We start from the raw sequence: 25,109 nt of genomic DNA on the forward strand, positions 1-25,109 counted from the left end.
ATAAAAGTAAAGTTTTTAAATATGGCTGCTCATTAAAAACACATCTGAAGCTTTGGAGAAAAAAAGCAAAAAAAATAGATACGCAGTGATGGACAGAGAGGCCTGGTGTGCTATGGTTCATGGAGTTGCAAAGAGTCGGACAGGACTGAGCAACTGAACTGAAAGCAACAAAGGTTTACTGTATAACACAGGGAATTATAGTCAATACCTTGTAATAAACTGTAATAGAAAATAATCTGAAAGATGATATATGTGTATATGTATAACTGAGTCAGCTTGCTGTGCCCCTAAAACATTGTAAGTCAACCATACTTTAGTAAATTGTGGAGAATTTGTATAATTTCTTCCTTAAATGTTTGGTAAAATTAACCAGTGAAACTATCTGAGCCTGGTGCTTTCTGTTTTGGAAGGTTATTAACTATTGATTTAACTCATGTAATAGATATTAGGCCTATTCAGATTATCTTTCCTTGTATGTTTGGTTTGACAAATTGTCTTCCAAGGAATTGCTCCATTTCATCTAGGTTATTAAATTTGTGAGTGTAGAGTTGTTTATCCGTAATGTCCGAGGGAGCTGTAGTGATGTCCCCTCTTTTATTTCTGGTATTCATCATTTGAGTCCTTTTTTTTCTTAGTGAGCATGGCTAGAGAGTTCTCAATTTCCTTTTTAAGGAACCTGCTTGGTTTTATATATTTTTACCCTATTGATTCCTTATTGTCAACTTTATTGATTTCTGCTCTAGTTTTTTCCCCTGCTTGCTTTGGATTTAATTTGCTATTGATTTTAACAAATAAAATTTATTTTTCTTTCTTCTTTTGTATTACATGCATTCAAGTCCATAAATTTTCCTGTAAGCACTGCTTCTGAGGCATTCCATAAATTTTTTCTATACTTCTCCAAGTATTTCCTGTTTTCCTTGACTCCAAATATTACCTCTGTACATTTGATTTACAGACATGTATGTCCTAGTCCTGACCTCTTGACCTCTCTGAGTTCCATTCTCATGTTAATCTGCCTATTAGATGTCTTAACCTGGATCACCCAGATCATCTTAAATTCAGCACGTGTTGTTTTTTTCACTTTCTTTGCTTTTTTCATTTTCTTCTCCTTCATCCATTTTTTCATCTTTGTTCCAGATCTTATAATGGACTCACATATAGTCTTGAATTTTAGTGGCTTTTTTTTTTTTTTTTTGGCAGTCCCTGGGGAATCACAGATAACGAAAAATCATTGCTTTTGTAGTAGAAAGAGCATGTTCCTTTTATATTCCTACTGTGTCTTATGCTGTACCTTTTATGTTTTGCAGTTTGTCTTTTAGTGTGTGAAAGACTTATAAACATTCCAGAGAACTAAGATAAAAAGTATGATTAATGAGGTAGGTATAAAGAATCAAAATTTTGAGTATTCTTGCATAGGAAAAAAGATTTGATGATAAACCTCCAAGTTCATTTTGGAAGGAGGTGTAAATAAATAAGAAGCCTTTTCCAAGTCTATGACATGTTATTCACTATGGAGGCTATCTTACCCTAATGCAAAAGGACAAAATAAACAGAGGAGAGGAAATTTGGTTAGCAATACTTTTCCATTGGTAAGTGTGACTCTGAAGGTCAAATAGGCAGGCTCATGTAATCAGCTGGTGACATCTGATTGATTTTAATTAGTTGGCATCTGTTCTGAATGGTTAATTCTATGTTCAATCCTAAGTTTTCCCTGTATTTTACATCTTTGTTGTATCTTGAACTATTTCAAAACTAATGCTCCTTCCTGGGTAAAAGTCTCTGGAACTTCAGGCCAAAAGTTGAATGTGACTTGACATTTCATGAAGGCTGGTCTTCTAAGTTAAGACTGAAGATACACCTTTCAATTGTTTCATTATCCTAATTTACAACCCCTTTCATTCCTAACACGTCTCTGATATAGGTCTTCAAATACACTGATTTTTATTTCTATTTAATTTGGAATAATTGTTAGAACTATTAAGACTTAAAAAAAAGACACTGTGCTATACTTGACCCCTGTGGTAGGTAAAAAGTGGGCTCCTGAAGATGTCTGCTTCCTAGTCTTCAGAACCTGTGTATATGCTATTTGCCAAATGACGATTGAGGTAGCATATAGAATTAAGATTGCTTACCTTTTAAGATGGGCTTCCCTGGTGGCTCAGGTAGTAAAGAATCTGTCTGCAATTTGGGAGACCTGGGTTCTATCCCTGGGTTAGGAAGATCTCCTGAAGAAGGAAATGACAACCCACTATAGTATTCTTGCCTGGAGGATCCCATGACAGGGGAGCCTGGCAGGATACAGTTCATGGGGTCACAGAGGGGGACACAACTCAGTGACTGACCCAAACAAGCAAGCAAACCTTTTAAGATAGGGAGACTATCCTGGAGGCCGAGTGTAGTCACAAGGATCCTTTTATGTGGAACAAAAAATGCAGAAGAGGTAGTCAGACTGGACTGGCCATTCTTGGCTTTGCAGAAGGTAGGAGGCTTTCTGCCAAAGAATGTGGGAAGATTCTAGAAGCTAGCAAGGGCCAAGGGAAAGGATTCTTCCCTAGAGTTTTCAGGTAAGAATTTGACTCTGCTGACACCTTGATTTTAGCCTAGTGAGATGTGCATCAGAGATCAGACCTGAAGAACTGTTTAAGATAAATTTGTTGTTTTAAGCCATTGAGTTTGTGGAAATTTGTTGTAGGCATAATAGGGAAATAATAGTACCCTTCTTTCTTGCTGTTTAGTTATGTGAAGGGCTTGCTTTGTATGTTCTGCATACCAGGCATTTATAATTTTCCTAGAAAAATTAGCCTTTTAAAAACTTTGTCATCAAAGGCAATTGTGCTCATTCTCATATCTTACCTGTACAAAATTGGACATGCTTTGCTATTGAATGCGACTATATCCACTTACATGTTTGTGGCCATATAAATATATAGTATAATAAGTATCTATACCATATAGAGAGAATAAAAATCATATTTGGGATAAATTATTATATTGTTATTGAGGTCAACTTTTATAGCTTGCATATCAAAGTAACCCGGCATAATTTTGGGCAAAGGGTAGACTGTATGAAGGTGAATATATTTGAACATTCTTGTTTGAATGGCTTAGAGGTTATGGCAAAGGCGCTGTAAAGAATGACAAATAGTCATTTCCTATTTGATTTGTCAGGGAACATAATTTCCTTGGTTGCCATAAATGTCAATATAGTCTTTTAGCTTTCAATTTTTGGAATCAAGTTACAGACAAAGTATGGTCGTCATTACGGAAGAGAATGTAAATGTTTTCAACTTTGATAATGTAAAAGTAAAGGTAAAACTGACAAAAATGGAAATTGAAAAGGCAGAAGGAGAGGGATTAAGAATTATGATGTCATCTTTTATTCTGAGGAGTGAAGAGATGCTGTCTTTAGATGATGGAATTGGAAATAGAAATTTGTTATTCATTAAAGGCAAAAGTAACCAATAGAGGAAATAAGCATATTTGAATAACTACATTATGAGAGAGAAGGATGGGGAAATTTGAGGGGCTCCAAATATATTCAGTTGCCATCAATGATATCAGAAAGTCAAAAAGTTGAGACTGTTAAAATGCTTATTCTTTAGAGAAGAGATTGCATTCAAATAGACTGAAACAGATGTCTAGAAGACCTGGAGAACACAATTGGGCTATCCTCTCTACCAAAAATTTTTAAAATCAAAGTGATTCTTACACTTGGCTTATAGTGGGAGTTGGTAAAAGTTTTTTTTTGCAAGGGCTAGGTAGTAAATATGTTAGCCTTCAAAAGCTGTGTGATCTCAGTTGCAGCTCTTCAACTCGGCTGTTACCCTGTGAAAGTAGCACAAACTTACACAAATGAGTCTGGCTGTGTCCCACCAAACATTCATTTGCAAAAATAGATGACAGGTATGTCTGGCCAGGTGCTTGTCATTTACCAGTTTCTACTTTAGAGTCAAATAGTGTTGTTGTTCAGAGAAGGCAATGGCACCCCACTCCAGTACTCTTGCCTGGAAAATCCCAGGGGCGGAGGAGCCTGGTGGGCTGCAGTCCATGGGGTCGCGAAGAGTCGGACACGACTGAGCGACTTGACTTGCACTTTTCACTTTCACGCATTGGAGAAGGAAATGGTAACCCACTCCAGTGTTCTTGCCTGGAGAATCCCAGGGACGGGGGAGCCTGGTGGGCTGCCGTCTCTGGGGTCGCACAGAGTCGGACACGACTTAAGCGACTTAGCAGCAGCAGCAGCAGCGTTGTTGTTGCTGTTCAGTCACTAAGTCATATCTAACTCATTGCGGCCCCATGAACTTGAGCTTGCCAGGCTTCCCTGTCCATTGTCTCCCGGCGTTTGCTCAAACTCATGTTCACTGAGTCTAGGATGCTGTCCCACCATCTTATCCTCTGTCACCCCCTTCTCCTCCTGCTCTCAGTCTTTCCCAACATCAGAGTCTTTTCCAGTGAGTCAGCTCTTCGCATCAGGGGGCCAAGGTATTGAGCTTCACCATCAGTCCTTCCAATGAATATTCAGGGTTTGAGTCCCTTGAGGACTGACTGGTTTGATCTCTTGCTGGCCAAGGAACTGTCAAGAAAAGGCCCTTAATGAAAAGCAGTGGTCTGTTGACATCCGCCCACCCTTACTGCTTCCAAGAAGCAACCATGCTAAATGCCTTAGCTGCCCTTTTTGGGTATTTATCTCAATAATGCTAAGTTTATGAATCAGGGGATTGCAGTGTACTTTTGTTTCTAAATATGAATTTACCACTGTCTCTTCATAAATTATTTATATCCCATTCAGGTAGTAGAAAAATAATAACTTTCTCATGGGTTCTTCATGTTTTCTCCCCTTTCATCTTCCAAAATTGTTGTTGGACTTTCGTGTTACATTTATATGCAGCATTTTTACCACCGTGACCACATAGATACTGTTCACTTGAGCCAGTTACAGTGGTTGCTTCCTGTCTTACCCCAATTTTTAATTTTCTTGGAGTTAATGTATTTTATTTGCTTAGTTGTCTTTGAATCTCATGCTTTCTTTTTTCCTCCTTCCAACAGTTGTATAAAGTTTTTGTTAGAACCATTTTTTATGGAGTTAAAACTGTCATAACCTCTGGATTCTGGGGTTATTTGTTTATCTTCACTCCTGGATCCCTTTGTTGTGTTGATTCAATCGGGGGTGGCTGCTCTCTGGACTCCAGCGTGACCATCTTATTAATCGCTGTCACTTTGTTTTTGGGAATCCTCTTCCCATCTCTCCTGTATCAGGTTCTGTGTTTCCTGGGTCCTCGTTTTGACGGCACCCTTTGCTCTAATAGCCTATGAGGAGTGGTTGGGGGGGAGGTTGTAAGGATAGCTGCTAACTTTGTGGGTGGTTGGACGGGGTAGTACGGTTGGAATGCATAGCGTGCATTACTCAGCCCCATTTGCAGCCTGTAGCCCTTTGTGTTCAGCCCTTCTCTGTGCCTGGTGTTTTGGCATCTGAACCCTACTCTGGGTGTTCAGTGGCACTAGAGTTTATATTTATTGTCTCTTAACAGAGGAGGTGTTGAGGGCACGTGGGTGTTTGTTGTTGTTTTTCAGTCGCCCAGTCATGTCCAGCTCTTCGTGACCTCATGGACTGCAGCATGCCAGGCCTCTCTGCCCCTCACCATCTCTGGAAGTTTGCCTAAATTCATGTCCATTGCATCGGTGGTGCCATTCATCCTTCTCATCCTCTGACGCCCTTTTCTTCCACCCTCAATCTTTCCCAGTATCAGGGACTTTCCCAATGAGTCAACTGTTTGCATCAGATGACCAAAATACTGGAGTTTCAGCTTCAGCATCCGTCCTTCCAACAAGTGTTTGGGTTGATTTCCCTTGAGATTGACTGGTTTGATCCCCTTGCTGTCCAACACGTAGGTGTTTAACCATTGTTTAAAAATGTTTCAGACCATTTTTATTCACCATTTTCAGCCCTCACCTTCTTTGAATATTCATGGACCCTGGTGGCTCCAGACTGTGTCCCAAGTGGACTGATTTGTTTTTCATGTGAGCAGTCCCCATCTAATGGCAACCCACTCCAGTGTTCTTGCCTGGAGAATCCCAGGGATGGGGGAGCCTGGTGGGCTGCTGTCTGTGGGGTCGCGCTGCTGTCTGTGGGGTCGCACAGAGTCGGACACGACTGAAGCGACTTAGCAGCAGCAGCCCCCATCTAAAGGCACTGGAGTTTGACCTTCCTTTCCCGAGAAGTCATTATTTCTTTATCCAACTGTTTCTATTTTTTATATTGTGCTTTGAACTGCAGATTCTTTACTGGTTTCATGAAACAGTTTATTGTACTGTTTTAAAAATTTTCTTATTTGAGGTTGATTTCTGGGGAAGATGGGAGGGGATTAGATTTACCCATTATAACCATAGGTATGTGTCAGCTAATAATTTCCTTTCAATTAAAATATTTCTATATCTGCAATGTTAAAAAAAGGATTGAATTTTTTTCTTGGGCAAAATATAGACATAGTTGTCTCAGCATTTGTATGATATTGTAATAATAGGTATATCTAAGTGAATGAGTGCATGTATGTTCAGTTGCTTCAGTCATGTCCGACTCTTTGCAACCCCATGGATGGCAGCCTGTTAGGCTCCTCTGTCCATAGGGATTCTCCAGGCAAGAATACTGGGGAGGTCGCCATGCTCTCCTCCAGGGGATCTTCCCGACTCAGGGATCAAACCCACATCTCTTATGTCTCCTGCATTGGCAGCCAGGTTCTTTATCACTAGTACTACCTGGGAAGCCTGCTACTGCTAAGTCACTTCAGTCGTGTCCGACTCTGTGCGACCCCATAGACGGCAGCCCACCAGGCTCCCCCGTCCCTGGGATTCTCCAGGCAAGAACACTGGAGTGGGTTGCCATTCCCTTCTCCAATGCACGAAAGTGAAAAGTGAAAGTGAAGTCGCTCAGTCGTGTCCGACTCTTAGCGACCCCATGAACTACAGCCCACCAGGCTCCTCCATCCATGGGATTTTCCAGGCAAGAGTACTGGGTGGGGTGCCATTGCCTTCTCCGACCTGGGAAGCCTAAGTGAATATATATATACACATACACATACGCACACACACATACCAATTTATATACATATATATGTGTATATATATATATGAATGTATAAAATTGATACTGTGATATAACTCTCAGAAAATATTCCCCTAACATTTAATTTTTCTGTCATTCTTGCCATCTGTTTTCATAAGGTGAATTCTGAGTCCACCTGGTTTTTTGGTGTTATTTGTCTGCTACCCAGTTGGCATTTCTTCTTGGGGCTTTTCCCTCCACTATCTTATAACCTGATAGTATAACAATGGTGTCATGATACCATAATTTTAGACAAAGCTAGGTAGTTTTTATTATTGCTGACTACATTCTCATTTACTCTCATGAAATATTGGTAAGGTATTGAGAACAAAGGAAGTCAATCCCTATTTATTAGCAGATTGACTTCTGAAAATTTTTAATAAATTGCTAATTGTTTTTAGAGTTCGGCCTGCATGTTCCTAGGTAAATAATATTTAAGTGGAGGTTGTTCTTGTCTGTAGAGGCCTACTTTTCATATGTCAGCATTTTTGTTAATGTCAATGAACTGTCACTTAATTATGATGCCCTAAGACCCTGGGTGTCAGGGGGAGATGGCCAGTAGATACAGGATTTCTCAGACTATGGTGGGCAACCAGATTGTTTCCTTTGTCTATAGCAAATTGATGCTTTTATAAAATACAAAATCATGTGCTTGAATATTGCAGCAATAAAAAAAAAATGAGGTAGAAATTTTTAAAATCCTTCCTTTCAATTTCTGTCCTAACTTTGTTGCAGAAAAAAGAGCTCATGGACCACATTGGTCTATAGACTACATTTTGCTCAGAAGAATCGAGAAAACTGGGGAAAATGTTTCTTTCTGGCCAAGTTTTGGCTTATAAAAAACTTGCCTAGCATTTTGAAACTTCTATTTGTGAAACTTTTGCTTGATTTGACTTCATTTTCAAATGAGATTCTTTTTTAAGCCCAGGGGTGTCTCTTTGTCTCCTAAACTCCCAGCGTTGGAGAATTACACAGGGCAGTAATGAATAACAGTCACTGATTTTTTGTACATCTGTTGTAAGGAGAAAACTGGTGCCAGATGCTGGGATCATAGTAGTATGTAAGTTAGAGAAGACCCTGCCTTTTGTAGAATTTAAGAGTATGATGCTAACAAAGACAATACTTGTAGGTTGATATGCCATTGTATATGCATGTTTGTGAATATGCAATGAACTTCTCACATTCTGGTGAGAGTTGAGGGTATGTCCTTTTTATGTAAGTGGTACAGAGTTTGGATTTCAACCTAGTCTTAGTGACTTGAAACCTCGCACATTTCCCAGGAAATAGCTTCATTTGAGGGGTGAGTGTAGGATTGATTATCTTTATGTGGCTCACACACAGTCACACCGGGTATGCCTTCCTACCTCAGCAGTTTGGAAGGGAACATCCCAGATGCAAATAGAATAAGGGTCCCTTCCTTCACCTCTCTGGAAATATTTCATTTAAAAGAAAAAGTAGTCTTACAAATGTTTAATGAGGACATAAAGGGAGTAGAATTGTAATTAATGTTGTTGAGTTAGAGTAAAATTTTGCTTGGTATATGGAAAGGCTTTCTTGGGCAGGCCGGACAGGTGGTCACTACCATTTGGTATCTTCTCAGTTCTGCCATGCTTTGTTGACCTGACGAGGAGTTTTCTGGCTTCTATAGGAGTCCCCTTTCTGAGCTTAACTTCTTTTTACAAAGGACTGCGATAGACTTACCCGTGTCTCAGCTGGTAAAGAATCCTCCTTCAAAGGGGGAGACCTGGGTTTGATCCCTGGGTTGGGAAGATCCCCTGGAGAAGTGAAAGGCTACCCACTTCAGTATTCTGGCCTAGAGAATTCCATGGACTGTACAGGCCATGGGGTCACAAAGAGTCTGAACGACTTTCACTTTTAAGGGCAAAACCCTTTGTTGGGAGACCTGATTCCTTTCTCCAAACTGCCCCTGACTTGTCTCCTCAAATCTTTGGTCAAATAGCACCATTCCAGTAAGGCATGAACTGACCATGTATTCAAAAATTTAAGCCCTATGGAATTCCTAATCCTCCTCATCCTACTGTTTTTCTCTCCTATACCTCTTAATCAGTTCTAATATTCCATTTAATTTACTTATATATTATGTTTTTAAATACTGTCTGTCTTCTATCTTCAGTGAATATAAGCTTTACTCTTCCCAAAGTTGCAGGGTTTTTCTCCTATAATTCATTAACAGATGCTCTGTAAATGATTGCTTTTGACATACAATCCAGAGTGTTTCTACTCAGGCTGCCATTGGCCTTATCAAAAGATCTAGGTCGCATGATTAAACCCCAGGTAGCGCTAGTGGTAAAGAACCTGCCTGCCAATGCAGGAGACGCAAGAGATGTTCCTTCTACCCCTGGGTCTGGAAGAGCCCCTGGAGAAGGAAGTGGCAACTCTCTCCAATATTCTTGCCTGGAGAATCCCATGGACGGAGGAGCCTGGTGGGCTACAGTCCATAGGGTTGCAGAGAGTTGGACACGACTGAAGCGACTGAGCACTCAGTCTAAATGAAATTATTCTCTTATCAATAGGAAGTCATTGTATCCTCTTCGTTCTTACTCCTGTTTCTCCTAGCCTTTATTCCTAAGACAAATTCACAGTTTAGGTCAGTTCAGTTCTGTCGCTCAGTCGTGTCCGACTCTTTGTGGCCCAATGAACTGTAGCACGCCAGGCCTCCCTGTCCATCACCAACTCCCGGAGTTAACCCAAACTCTTGTCCATTGAGTTGGTGATACCATTTAACCATTTCATCCTCTGTTGTCCCCTTCTCCTTCTGCCTTCAAACTTTCCCAACATCAGGGTCTTTTCCAATGAGTCAGCTCTTTGCATCAGGTGGCCAAAATATTGGAGTTTCAGCTTCAACATCAGTCCTTCCAATGAACACCCAGGAGATACCATACATAGGTGGATATGGAGATGAAGAAGATTAGTGAGGTTTCTGTAACATGGTGCTTATTATGTTCTAGTTGGAGGAGGAGGAGTTGTTGCTTTAGTCTCTAAGTCCTGCCCTAATCCTTTGGGACCCAAGGACTGTAGCCCACCAGCCTCCTCTGTTTATGGGATTTCCCAGGTAAGAATACTGGAGTTGTTAATTTCCTTCTCCAGGGAATCTTTCCAACCCAGGGATTGAACCCACATCTCCTGCATTGGCAGGAGGATTCTTTATCACTGAGCCACCAGGGGAGCCCAGTTGGAGGAGACCAAGTTATAAAAATTAACAGATAATGAGATAAACTATTTGTGCCTCATAATTGGCAGTGGAGCAGAGAATCAGTGCTAGATTGATATTCAAGAAGGTTATTTATGAGTATGGGATCCTTCAACTTAGCTTTTCTTACTTCCTATGTTTCATCTTTTTTTTTTTTTTTTTTTTTTGGTTGTGTTTGTGATCCATCTGCGGCATTCTGGAGGAATGACCCTGTTGGAGAAACAAAGCTAACAGGAGTGGGCAGCAGTGACCCAATTCTTTTGAAAATCAGAGACAGGATAATTCTGCACCACTCCTGTTACTGGCATGCTGAAAAAAAAAAAATTATAAGTGATTGGGAATAAAGTTGATGAGGTTTTTGTGTTTATCTTAGAGTTAACTTATTTTTAAAAACACTGCCTCAAGTACCTCCTCTAACGTAAATTAAAATGCTTTTTCTCTATGTCTTAATTTCTCAATGATGGGGCATAAAACTTTGTGTTAAAGGGCTAGAGGATATGGCGGTTACCTGTAGAATTCTTTAAACCTGTCATTCATTCATATATATCAAGATGCACACACAGTTGGCAGTATCTGTCAGTGTTATTCTTTGGAGTTATTGTAAAAGATGCCAGCATCATAGCAGCAAAGAAAGTTTGGATTTAATTGGTTGTGTTAAGTAAAGCTTGAGTTGTATGAATATGCATTCTCAAATTCTTATTAAAATTCATTTTGTAGAAGAGTACTTTTTAGGGTTTTATAATAGCAACTAAACAACAGTGAATACATTCTGTAAAAAAAATTATGGCTTGTCCTTCTCTTTGGAGAACTGGCCACTTCCATTCTTTGGCTGTGGCTTTGCATTCCTGTGGACCACACAAGCTTCTAAAACCTTGGCATACAGGGTCTTTGGACTATAAATCTTCATTTGAAAACAATTAATGGAAAACAGGATTTGAAAAAAAAAATAGCCGTTTAAAGTTATTTTGAAACATTGTATTTCAGTGTTATTGAATTATAATGGTTTAACGTTTAAAAGTCTTTCATACTGGCAATCTTTCAAAATAGATATTTCAATTAAAGGTGTAGCTTTTGTTAATTTCAGACTTAAAATTTGATTTTCATGATAAAGCTTTTTGTTTTATGATTCAGTTCAGTTCAGTCAGTCAGTTGTGTCTGACTCTTTGCAACCTCATGAATCGCAGCACGCCAGGCCTCCCTGTCCATCACCAACTCCCAAAGTTCACTCAGACTCACGACCATCAAGTTGATGATGCCATCCAGCCATCTCATCCTCTGTCGTCCCCTTCTATGATTACACTGTACTTAATCCTGAAGATTTATAAAAGACATATGCTATTATGCATGTAACTCACTCTTAGACTCATAGGAAGGACTTCCCAGAGGGTGCTAGTGTAAAGGACCTGCCTGCCAATGCAGGAGACGTAACAGATGTGAGTTTGATCCCTGGGTCAGGAAGATCCCCAGGGGGAGGGCATGGCAACCCACTCCAGTATTCTTGCCTGGAGAGCTACCAACCGAGGGATCTCAAAGAGTCAGACATGACTGAAGCGACTTAGCACGCATGCACAAATTCATAGGAAAAGGAAATTTCCATATTCTTTTAAAGAGAGTGTGCTGTAATAATGTAGGCAGAAGATTTGAGAATAATTAAAACCTGTCTTTTATTAAAAAAAAAAATCTAGATATCTGGAGCTTTTTTCCTCATGAGTTTAGGTTAATCTCAAGGTGAAAAATGAGCCTTTAAAGTCCTTTATATAAAGAAAACTGCTTAGATTATGGTTATTTCCAAAAACTGAATGAAAAATGACACAAAGTGTCATTTTATATTTTATTGATTCATGAACTATCAAATGAAGTTTATGCCTTCATGTTTAAATATGTTTTTTTCTGCTTGCAAAGAAGAATGAGTAATATTATCAATACTTGAATTATAAAATAAAATTGAAAATTTCTGTTGGAATTGTGGTGCTCTTGTATTAAGACTGATTTCTTAAGGACTGGATATCACAAGCCAACAAGTACCTTCCTTGCACCTTGATCTTTGTGTATCAAAATCCATTGGTGTGATATGTTGGCCCTTTCATATCTGCAAGTGCTGCATCAGACTGTAATATACAATTCTCCGGGTTTTTTTTTTTTTTCATCTACCAAAACAATTCTTTTACTTTGGTGATGGAAGCCCGTTTCCTTAAATTTGTTTATAAATTAGTGAAGTTTTAGTTGCACAGCAAGACACTAAAATAACTGATGCATTGGAATATTCAAGGTGTTTGGCTCATGGACTTTCTGCTTGGAGACTGCACAGTCACCATGGAATTATACGAACTGCTGAAAGCATTCTTATGATACAGCAGAAATTTCTTCTTTCAAGGAGTTTCCCTAGATGTATATTTCAGAGCCTTAAAGGCTTTTGAGTTTCTAGAAGCTGTAGGTTTAAGAGATAAGGTTTTCAGGATCACACAATTTCTCTTTCTTATCCTATAGCTTCCTTAAGATATAGCTTTCTAGCCTTTGCTTGACTCTTTATGGGAATGGAGAACTTACTGTTTCATCATACTCTACTCGAAATTTTAATAAGAATTTGGGAATGCGTATTTATACAACTTGAGCTTTATTTGCTACAACCAATTAAATCCAGAATTTCTTGCTGCTGTGATGCTGACATCTTTTACAATAACTCCAAAGATTATCTTTGATGGATACTATCAACTGTATGTGCATCTTTATGTATGTGAATGAACGAAAAAGATTTAAAGCGTTCTACAAGTAATCACCATAACCTCTGGCTCTTTACTCTAGCACTCTACTCATAGATAGCTTTTTGTAGAAGATCTTATGCTGAGCTTTAATCCACGTCTACGTAGTTGTGTAACTTTGGAGCAGTACAGAACAAGTCAAACCTTTCTTATATGTAACAGCCTTTTAATTTGAGAGTCTCATAAGGTCGTTTAGATTTCATAAATTCACTTAGTAAAAGCTCAACCAAAGAAGAAGAGGGGGATAAGAAATTGAGTAATGCATGAGCATTACTTGTATGAGCAATGAGCACATATCCCAGAGGATGCATGAAACGAAAGAGCTACTATCTCTGTCTTATTTCCCATGTGCTTATGGTAGTGAGTCTATCTCTGGTCTGAGTGTGACTCTAAATACTCAAGATAAGCATTCTCACAGAACATGGTCTCCAACATAATCCAAATACTTTGGTGCTTAACTGAGAAGACAATAGTATGCTTTAGCCCTGGATAAAAAAAAAAAAAAAAAAGTAGTAGTGTTAGTCTTATTGAAAGGAGATAGGGTTGTCTCCAACATAATATCTCCCTGAAAGATTTTCAAGGATAATTTTAACCATAAGAGACTTTTTTCCTTAATGAATATCTTTGAGAGCTCAGTGCCTTGTAAACTGTGGTTCTACTGTGTTTGAGACAGTGAAATTTTCCCTTTGTTTAAACAAACCTAAATTATGTGTTATGATAAGGAGTCTTGTCTTACCTTCATGACCTATGTAGGTGCTCTCCAGTTTGCTAATAATTATTTCAAGAAATTTTGAAAAATTTCTCTAAATATGGGGGAACCACTTTAGGATAGGATGAGTTTATTACCTACTCTGTTCTGGACACAGAACCTGCATTATCACAGCCTGAGATGGAGGCAACAGTTTTTCAAAGACTTGTCACACTGTTGGCACACCGAAGCCCATGGTCCGCTTCACCCCCTCTGTAGGTCTTAGAGATTTTGAGTAACTGGTGGTCATTGAGTTGCCTGTTCTGTTGGTGGGATAATCTGGCTTCCCCATCTTTTGGGAATCCTGCATTTCTTTTATGTGCCTGAGGATTTGTTCTTAGACTTCTAAGGAAACTTGTTCTAAACAGCTTTTTAGTGATCTGCATTTGTTTATCTGTAGAGATGTCTTGTGCGAAGGAAACCAGTAGGTATTTCAGTTTGAAAAAAGTCAGTTTTTGAAGCAAAAAGTTCCTTCCATTTTTATATGAAGTTTTAAAAGTATATCACACAGAAATGTGTACAAATAATTACAGCCAGCATACACATCAGGAAATAGAATATTGTCCCAGAAGCCCCTTTGTGTATCTTTCACTCACTGCCCTTCCCCTCTCCAGAGGTAACCAGTCTCCTGACTTCAGTGTCAATTACTACTGCCTGTTTTTGAGCTTATTATACCTGGAATTATATAGTATGTACTTTTTTTGGTATTAGTCTCTTTTGTTTCAATGTGGTGCTGTAAGATCCACTTATATAGTTTTATAAAATTTGAGTTTAGTTTTGTTGACATTTAGTATTCCATTGCATGGACATGGTATTTGTCCATTCTACTGGTGATAGATATTTGGGTTATTTCCAGATTTTTAGGTATTAGGAATAATCCTGCTATGAATGTTCTAATAGATTTTTTTGGTAATTCTGTGTATCAATATTAATTTCTTCTGGATGTATATACCTGGGAGTGGAATAGCTAAACTATATGAATGTTTATATTCAGTTCTTTGCCACGTTTATGTTCAGATACTGCCAGTATTTTCCAAAACAGTTGTATAAATTTATACTCACATGGTCAGTATCTGAGAATCCTGATTGTCCCAGATCCTCACAATCCTAACCCTAACCTTGTTAATTTGAGCAAGATCAAAATCTTTACATTTTTGAATCTTTCCATTCATAAAATGCCTCTTTAAATTTTCCCAATATTTTGTGGGTTTTAACATAGAAGATTTATACATTTTTGTTAGACTTGTTTCTAAGTATATAATTTTATGATGCCATTTTAATTGTTACCATTTAAAAAGTTTTTGTTTTTCTTGCCTTGTTTAGTTACAGGTTTACCTTGTTCACTAAAAAGTTATTGTGAACTGGTGGTGAATAGTCTCATTTGCTTGTGTTGCATCCATTTGTAGTGATTATATAATTTTTATCCTTATTCTTCCTTATTCATTTGGTGAATAGCCTTGGTTGATTTTTGAATTTTAAACCACTTTTGCATTACTGGAATAAATCCCACTTGGTGATTGTGTGTCATCCTTTATATCCAGCACTGAATTTGATTTACTAATGCTTTATTCATTTAAGTTACAGATATGTATCCATATGCAAATTTTTATAATTTTCTTGTAATGTCCTTCTAAAGTGTTGGTATCAATGTTATGCTGTCCATATAAAATGAGATTGGAAAAGTTTCTTTTCCAGTTTTCAGAAGTGTTTTATAAGATTGATACTATTTCTTCTTTAAACCTTAGGGACATTTTCTGTGAAGTAATCTGAGCCTGGCATTTTCTCTATAAGAAAGCTTTAAAATATAGATTAAATTTTAAAATTGGTTTTTAATGTACAGTTTCTATTTTTTCTTAAAGTATAGTTGATTTACAATATTGTGTTAATTTAACATGTGCAGCAAAGTGATTCAGTTACACGCATACTTTTCAGATTCTTTCCCATTATAGATTATTACAGGGCTTCGCAGGAGTCACTAGTAGTAAAGAACCTGCTTGCCAATGCAGGAGACTTAAGAGACATGGGTTGGACCCCTGGATAAAGAAGATCCCCTGGACAAGGGCATGGCAACTCACTCCAGTATTCTTGCCTGCAGAATCCCATGGGCAGAGGATCCTGGCAGGCTATAGTTAATAAGGTTGCAAAGTGTCAGACATGACTGAAGCAACTGAACACACATCCATAGGTTATTACAAAATATTGAATATAGTTCCCTGTGCTATAGAGTAAATTCTTGTTTATCTGTTTTATATATAAATGGTTTATATCTGTTTATCCCATAACCCTAATTTAACCATCCTTTTTCCCTTTCCCCTTTGGTAATCATAAGTTTTCCCTGTCTATGAGTCTATTTCTGCTTTGTATATAAGTTCATTTGTGTTATCTGTTAGATTCCACATGTAAGTGATGTCTGTTATATGTTATCTTTCTCTGTCTGACTTACTTCACTCGGTATGATAATCTTTAGGTCCATCCATTATTGCTGCATGTGGCAATATTTAATTTTTTATGGCTGAGTAGTATTCCATTGTAGATGTATACCATGTCTTTTTTTTTAATCCATTCATCTGTCAATGGATATTTAGGTTGCTTCCATGTCTTGTTTATTGTAAATATTGCTGCTATGAATATTGGGGTACATGGTCTTTTTGAAGTAGAGATTTTGTCTTTTTTGAATATATGCTCAGTAGAGGGATTGCTGGATCATATGGTAACTCTGTTTTTAGTTTTTGAAGGAACCTCCTTACTGTTGTACATGTATATATTTTTTTATTGTCTGTATTGGCAAGTTGTACTTTTCAAAGAATTTGTTTACTTTAAACAAATTTGTTCTAAAAATTTGTTCAATTTTTATAAATTGTCAGTTTTGGAGGTCTAAAAGTTTTTACAATATCTTCTTTATCTATGAAATCTAAGATGGTATTGTTTTTCTCTTTCCTTAATATGGAAATTCATGTTTTCTCCTTTTTACTTATCAGTAATTTTATCAAGCTTTTTATATAACCAACTTTGATTTATATTTGTTAACTCATTGATTATTTTTCTCTTTATTTCCTTCCTCTGTCTTTGCTGTTCTTTCCTTCCTTCTTGGCTTTTTGTTGTTGTTCAGTCATTGAGTTGTGCCTGACTCTTCGTGACACTATGGACTGCAGCATGCCCAGCTACTCTATCCTCCACTGTCTCCTGGAGTTTTCTCAATTCATATTCATCGATACTATCTAACCATCTCATTCTCTGCCACTCCCCTTCTTCTTTGGCCTTCAATCTTCCCCATTATCAGAGTCTTTTCTAGTGAGTAAGCTCTTTGTATCAGATGGCCAAAGTGTTGGAGTCTCAGCTTCAGCATCAGTCCTTCCAATAAATATTCAGGGTTGATTTCCTTTAGGATTGACTAATTTTATCTCCTTGCAGTCCAAAGAACTCTCAAGAGTCTTCTCCAGCACCACAATTCAAAAGCATCAATTCTTTGGTGCTCAGCTGTCTTTATGGGTCCAATTCTCACATCCATAGATGAATACTGGAAAAATGATAGCTTTGACTCTAAGGACCTTTGTCAGGAAAGTGATGTCTCTGCTTTTTAATAGGCTGTCTAGGCTTGTCATAGCTTTAGCTTTTCTTTTAGCTTTATCTTTTGCTAATATTCGCAGTAAAGGCCATAATTGTTCCATTGGGCACTGCTTTAGCTGCACCCTATATTTTTATGTTATTTTAATAATTTTTAAGTTAAACTTTTCCAGGTCCATTTATTTTTTAATCTGTTTTATTCAGAACTTTTTTTTTTAATTTTATTTTTAAACTTTACATAATTGTATTAGTTTTGCCAAATATCAAAATGAATCCGCCACAGGTATACATGTGTTCCCCATCCTGAACCCTCCTCCCTCCTCCCTCCCCATTCCATCCCTCTGGGTCGTCCCAGTGCACCAGCCCCAAGCATCCAGTATCGTGCATCGAACCTGGACTGGCAACTCGTTTCATACATGATATTTTACACGTTTCAATGCCATTATCCCAAATCTTCCCACCCTCTCCCTCTCTCACAGAGTCCATAAGACTGTTCTATACATCAGTGTCTCTTTTGCTGTCTTGTACACAGGGTTATTGTTACCATCTTTCTAAATTCCATATATATGCATTAGTATACTGTATCCGTGTTTTTCTTTCTGGCTAACTTCACTCTGTATAATAGGCTCCAGTTTCATCCACCTCATTAGTACTGATTCAAATGTATTCTTTTTAATGGCTGAGTAATACTCCATTGTGTATATGTACCACAGCTTTCTTATCCATTCATCTGCTGATGGACATCTAGGTTGCTTCATGTCCTGGCTATTATAAACAGTGCTGCGATGAACATTGGGGTACACGTGTCTCTTTCCATTCTGGTTTCCTCAGTGTGTATGCCCAGCAGTGGGATTGCTGGATCATAAGGCAGTTCTATTTCCAGTTTTTTAAGGCATCTCCACACTGTTCTCCATAGTGGCTGTACTAGTTTGCATTCCCACCAACAGTGTAAGAGGGTTCCCTTTTCTCCACACCCTCTCCAGCATTTATTACTTGTACACTTTTGGATCGCAGCCATTCTGACTGGTGTGAAATGGTACCTCATAGGGGTTTTGATTTGCATTTCTCTGATAATGAGTGATGTTGAGCATCTTTTCATGTGTTTGTTAGCCATCTGTATGTCTTCTTTGGAGAAATGTCTATTTAGTTCTTTGGCCCATTTTTTGATTGGGTCGTTTATTTTTCTGGAGTTGAGCTGTAGGAGTTGCTTGTATATTCTCGAGATTAGTTGTTTGTCAGTTGCTTCATTTGCTATTATCTTCTCCCATTCTGAAGGCTGTCTTTTCACCTTGCTAATAGTTTCCTTTGATGTGCAGAAGCTTTTAAGGTTAATTAGGTCCCATTTGTTTATTTTTGCTTTTATTTCCAATATTCTGGGAGGTGGGTCATAGAGGATCCTGCTGTGATGTATGTCGGAGTGTTTTGCCTATGTTCTCCTCTAGGAGTTTTATAGTTTCTGGTCTTACGTTGAGATCTTTAATCCATTTTGAGTTTATTTTTGTGTATGGTGTTAGAAAGTGTTCTAGTTTCATTCTTTTACAAGTGGTTGACCAGAGTCCCCAGCACCACGTGTTAAAGAGATTGTCTTTAATCCATTGTATATTCTTGCCTCCTTTGTCAAAGATAAGGTGTCCATATGTGCGTGGATTTATCTCTGGGCTTTCTATTTTGTTCCATTGATCTATATTTCTGTCTTTGTGCCAGTACCATACTGTCTTGATAACTGTGGCTTTGTAGTAGAGCCTGAAGTCAGGTAGGTTGATTCCTCCAGTTCCATTCTTCTTTCTCAAGATCGCTTTGGCTATTCGAGGTTTTTTGTTTTTCCATACAAATTGTGAAATTATTTGTTCTAGCTCTGTGAAGAATGCTGTTGGTAGCTTGATAGGGATTGCATTGAATCTATAGATTGCTTTGGGTAGTATACTCATTTTCACTATATTGATTCTTCCAATCCATGAACATGGTATATTTCTCCATCTGTTAGTGTCCTCTTTGATTTCTTTCACCAGTGTTTTATAGTTTTCTATATATAGGTCTTTAGTTTCTTTAGGTAGATATATTCCTAAGTATTTTATTCTTTCCGTTGCAATGGTGAATGGAATTGTTTCCTTAATTTCTCTTTCTGTTTTCTCATTATTAGTGTATAGGAATGCAAGGGATTTCTGGGTGTTGATTTTATATCCTGCAACTTTACTATAGTCATTGATTAGTTCTAGTAATTTTCTGGTGGAGTCTTTAGGGTTTTCTATGTAGAGGATCATGTCATCTGCAAACAGTGAGAGCTTTACTTCTTCTTTTCCAATTTGGATTCCTTTTATTTCTTTTTCTGCTCTGATTGCTGTGGCCAAAACTTCCAAAACTATGTTGAATAGTAATGGTGAAAGTGGGCACCCTTGTCTTGTTCCTGACTTTAGAGGAAATGCTTTCAATTTTTCACCATTGAGGATAATGTTTGCTGTGGGTTTGTCATATATAGCTTTTATTATGTTGAGATATGTTCCTTCTATTCCTGCTTTCTGGAGAGTTTTGATCATAAATGGATGTTGAATTTTGTCAAAGGCTTTCTCTGCATCTATTGAGATAATCATATGGTTTTTATTTTTCAATTTGTTAATGTGGTGTATTACATTGATTGATTTGCGGATATTGAAGAATCCTTGCATCCCTGGGATAAAGCCCACTTGGTCATGGTGTATGATCTTTTTAATGTGTTGTTGGATTCTGATTGCTAGAATTTTGTTAAGGATTTTTGCATCTATGTTCATCAGTGATATTGGCCTGTAGTTTTCTTTTTTTGTGGGATCTTTGTCAGGTTTTGGTATTAGGGTGATGGTGGCCTCATAGAATGAGTTTGGAAGTTTACCATCCTCTGCAATTTTCTGGAAGAGTTTGAGCAGGATAGGTGTTAGCTCTTCTCTAAATTTTTGGTAGAATTCAGCTGTGTTTTTGTTTGCTTTTGTTTGCTGGAAGATTTTTGATTACAGTTTCAATTTCCGTGCTTGTGATGGGTCTGTTAAGATTTTCTATTTCTTCCTGATCGAGTTTTGGAAAGTTGATTTCTTAATTTCCAAATAGGTCTTTTCTAGATCTCTTTTTGTTATTGATTCCACTGTGATTGGAGTGTAAATTCTGAATAATTCCAGGCTTCTGAAATTTTGTTATTCCATGTGTACTTGTAAAGAATGTGTTTTCTATTCTTTTGGGGGTACAGTGTTTTATATATATGTGATATAAATAAGATCACTTTGTTAATAGTGTTCAGATTTATATTTTACTGACCTTTTTGTTTCCTATTAAAAGTCTCCCACTGATTGTGATTTTGTGTGCATGTATGTGTGTGTTTATTATCTATTTTGGCAATGTATGTGTTGAAATTATATTGGGTACATATAAATTTATCAGTTTTCTTCTAATTGAATTGATCCTTAAATTATGAAACATCCCTTTTTACCTTTAGTAATGTGACTTAGTCTCATTTATCTGATGTTAATATGCCTATATCAAGTTTCTCTTGGTAGGGTCATAGATTTTTAAAACTGGAAGTAAATTTACAGATCAGTTGATTCATCTTCACTTTGTATATAAATTATATGTTAATTGTAATTCTGTTGTTGAATTCACCAGGTATTATTACTTGCAACCCAGTCTAAAAACCCTTGGTTCCATTCTAGTTCTCCTGGTTTCTTTGGAAACGTACTTGACCAAAGTGGCATCAGCTCACATTCTTTTCCTAATTGATTTTTTCTCAAGTTTGTGCTTGATTTATCTCAGTAACGTGGAGCACTGTTCTGAATTCAGGGCCAGCTTATAAGCTTTGTAGTCAGTGTTACCCTTTCTGTCTTGAAAAAGTGAAAGTGAAAGTCGCTCAATTGTGTCTGACTCTGCGATCCCATGAACTATACAGTCTATGGAATTCTCTAGGCCAGAATACTGGAGTGAGTAGCCTTTCCCTTCTCCAGGGGATCTTCCCAACCCAGGGATTGAACCCAGGTTTCCTGCATCGCATGTGGATTCTTTACCAATTGAGCTATCAGGAAAACCCCCTTTCTGTCTTAATTCTTCCCTTTCGGGTATCAGTGCTGCTCTGCTAGCTTTTGCTCAGGTATCATTTCTGGGAATAATTCTTCCCTGCACTGTCTTTCGGAGAAGGCAATGGCAACCCACTCCAGTACTCTTGCCTGGAAAATCCCATGGATGGAAGAACCTAGTAGGCTGCAGTCCATAGGATCGCTAAGACTCAGACACGACTGAGCGACTTCACTTTCACTTTCCACTTTCATGCATTGGAGAGGGAAATGGCAACCCACTCCAGTGTTTTTGCTTGGAGAATCCCATGGACGGAGAAGCCTGGTAGGCTGCAGTCCATGGGCTCGCACAGAGTCGGACACGACTGAAGCGACGCAGCAACAGCAACAACACTGTCTTTACTTGGTTATTCAGAGACTCCTGATATCTGCCTGTCCTAAATAGTCTTCAGCCCTGCTCTGACTGCTCTCCGTTTCCTGGGTACATCTGATTCTGGGGCATCTGATTCTCTTTTGGTCTGGGGTAGAATGGAGAGTAACCCCAGAGGATTATGAAAGAAGTAGTTAGTTAAAATGTGAATGCACATAAAGCTTCCTAACTTTCTATCCAACTTGTGATACCTCAAGTTCCCTTTCTGCTCTTTATTCCATTGCTTCCCAAACCTTTAATGTCTTGATCATGAGCAGTTATGCTCTGAAGCTTCTCTCCCTTGTGAAACAGTGGACACACAAAGACTTTGGGGCCTTCCGTTATTGCCCACTGTGTCCTCTATTCTTTGACCTTCATGTGGTTCCCTGTGCAGAAGCCAGGGAGCCTCCTGGTTCACTGATGAGGCCCACAGTAATGACAGCTTGCTTGGATCCATTTACTTAGTACATAGAAATGGGTCTGATTCCCTTCTAAGGTAATTGTGCTTTTTGTTAAGTTCTTTACTCTAAACTATTTTCTGTGTTTAAAAAATGCACATTTTCTCTGCTATCTCATTAGTATTTGACCTTCAGTAAGTAAGTTCACCTACTGGTGCCTTGCTTTCCTCATCTGTAAAATGGATTGTTAGCTATGATGACTATTTTGTTAACTATGTTGAGAGATAAGCAACCATATAAAACGTGTGGTATCTGTTGGACCTGGCCTATTATTGGCAGTAAAACAAATGATCTGCTGTGATGATGAAGATAATGATAAAAATGGTGAAATCTCATTTTATGGATACATTCTACCAGATTCATGAAGTTAAATTCTACAAGGAAAATTCTAATTTTCCATTAACTTCAGTTAAAGTAGTATTCCATTCCTTGTGTTCCAGTGGCTAAGATTTTTCTTTTGAAAATATGAAGCCACAAAGAACCTAGTTATGTTATTGAGCATGGTAAACACAGCTCACTGATATACACAGCCCTTCTCTATCCATTGGCTTTTCCTTCACAGCACTCTTCTCCTTACCTCTGGGCCTTGTGGGCCATGCAGGTTATTTTTTCCTCTTCTTGTACCAGAGGCATTTTGCTTATAAACTCTCCCTTGATCATCAATATAATCCCAGTGCTTGGTAGTCACAGCATCATAGTATCTGGTTTGTCTGTCAACTCCTGTATGTATTGTAGGTGGAAAATTATTGTTCTTCAAAACATTGGATATTATAAATTTTCTAGGGTATGGGGTCAAATTTTATGTCACTGCCCACAATGAAGAATATTTGTTGCTGTTAATATCAGTGCCTGTTTGAAAGTTTCTACCTCAATCATTAAATGTACCCAGAAATTGTCTTCTTTGTATAATGCATACATTTTCATTTCATTTTCCATTTCATCCTTTTAGATTATTTTTAGTTTTCAGATTCCAGTAGGAAATAAGTTAACTGTGTATTATTTTAAAAATGGATAAGATACTATCAGAAAGGAAACATAATGTATAATATGTTATTTTTCAATACTTTAATGATCCTAGGGGTGTAAGTAATGAGTTAGTGCATAGCATGTGTACTAGGGGTATTTTCAAAATAATTGAAAAGTAATACATATTATAAATATTTGTGCAATATAAAGGTAGATTAAATGTCACAATTATGAAAAACAGAGTAAACTTTTCCAAGTGATTAATTGGGTGAACCAAGACATATATGTGAACATCTTTTCATGTTGCATCAGTTTTATTCATGATGGTAATAAAACCAAGCAAATGAAATGCAAAATGTTGACTGTGATGTAATGGTGGAAATTTTTACATGCATAAAGGAATCAGTTTAAATTTATGGCCTTATGATGGCTATATTGGCTGCTAATATTGTACACACATCCTTAAAATGATCTATAACACCATGGCCAAAATGCCATAGGGACAAAATCACAGTTGGTACATACTGTGTTGATTTATCTCTCTTGATGTGCAAAATATTAACTCAGACAATTTTTGTATAGCTCATTGGCTTTTGTTCAACATTAGATGTATGTTTGTCATTAGTTTACTCTTTCTTTGGGAGTGTATAAAATGGCATTATCAATGTAGAACAGAGTTAAAATTGCAGAGTCTTTATGTTCTGGCACCGTGTAGTTGGCTTAAATTTTTTTTTCTGATTGAATTTGAATATATGATTTCAAAATGTATCAAATTACTGTTTCACTTGAATTAAGTTTGTAAAACTTAAGTTCTGTATTTTTGAATCAAAACCAGAGATAAATGTCTTTGTTTCAACTCCAGTTCCTGCCTGACTTTCCAGAAGGTCTTAGATACTCCAGTGAGTGAGAGGGAGGCATCCTCCTGGATGCAACAACCCATCTTGCTGCCTCTTGTCTGCTCTTCCCTTTGCCATTGATCAGATCCTATTCCTTGCTATTTGCTGAGTTTCCCTGGTTTAAATCTAAGTCTTTGGTTTTCTTTCTCTGTAGGCAGGAAGAGAGATATACTTTAATAACTTCTACCAGCAGTTGTTGGGTTGAGTTGTTTACCTTAGTCTTAGGTGATAAAATCCACTTATACAAACAGTGTGAGAAAAACACAGACAACTTGATGTCTGATTTAAATAATTGAATATAAAACTACTCTTTAGTTTTTTAAAATCAGCAACTTTCATCTACAGAGCTGTAATATATCAAAAACCAACTCAATGGAAGTAATGGAAATAAATGAAACATTTTTTTTTGGTAAGAGGAATATTTTTATAAGGAAAAATGCAATATTGTATAGATTTTAGCTAGAAGTTCTGTGTAGATTTGGAGAAATACATTGCTTGTAGCATGGTGAAAGTGAAAGTTGCTCAGTTATGTCTGACTCTCTGCAACCCCATGGACTATACAGTCCATGGAATTCTCCAGACCAGAATACTGGAATAGGCAGCCTTTTCCTTCTCCATGTGATCTTTCCAACCCAGGGATCAAACCCTAGTCTCCCACATTGCAGGCAGATTCTTTACAAGCTGAGCCACCAGGGAAGCCCATGTAGCATAGTCATACCAAAAAGGTAGAATTGCTAAAGATCATGGGGCAGTTTTATTTTGCTCTTCTACATATAGTCCAGTGGCCATTACATATGGCATTTTGTCTGCCGCAGTATCTTCCCTACTTGGAATCTAGTGTATTGTACTTAGCTTTTATAGCACAATTAGCCTTGAGTTGACAAAGCTCTTTGATCAAAGAATCTGAGCTAAGGATGCCTTTCCACCTGTTTGTGTAGTCACTGCTTATATCTTTGTGATTTCTATCTGGCAAA

General features: G+C 37.7%; 1 protein-coding gene across 12 annotated transcripts in view; it reads left to right on the forward strand.

The window, feature by feature from the left end:
• The window catches only part of PARD3B (par-3 family cell polarity regulator beta), a 1,164,360-nt gene that overhangs the window by 132,268 nt on the left and 1,006,983 nt on the right, over window positions 1-25,109 (forward strand). The gene's annotated exons all lie outside the window — the stretch shown is intronic.

The sequence above is a fragment of the Bubalus kerabau genome, chromosome 3 (assembly GCF_029407905.1).
Source record: "Bubalus kerabau isolate K-KA32 ecotype Philippines breed swamp buffalo chromosome 3, PCC_UOA_SB_1v2, whole genome shotgun sequence".
NCBI lineage: Eukaryota > Metazoa > Chordata > Mammalia > Artiodactyla > Bovidae > Bubalus > Bubalus kerabau.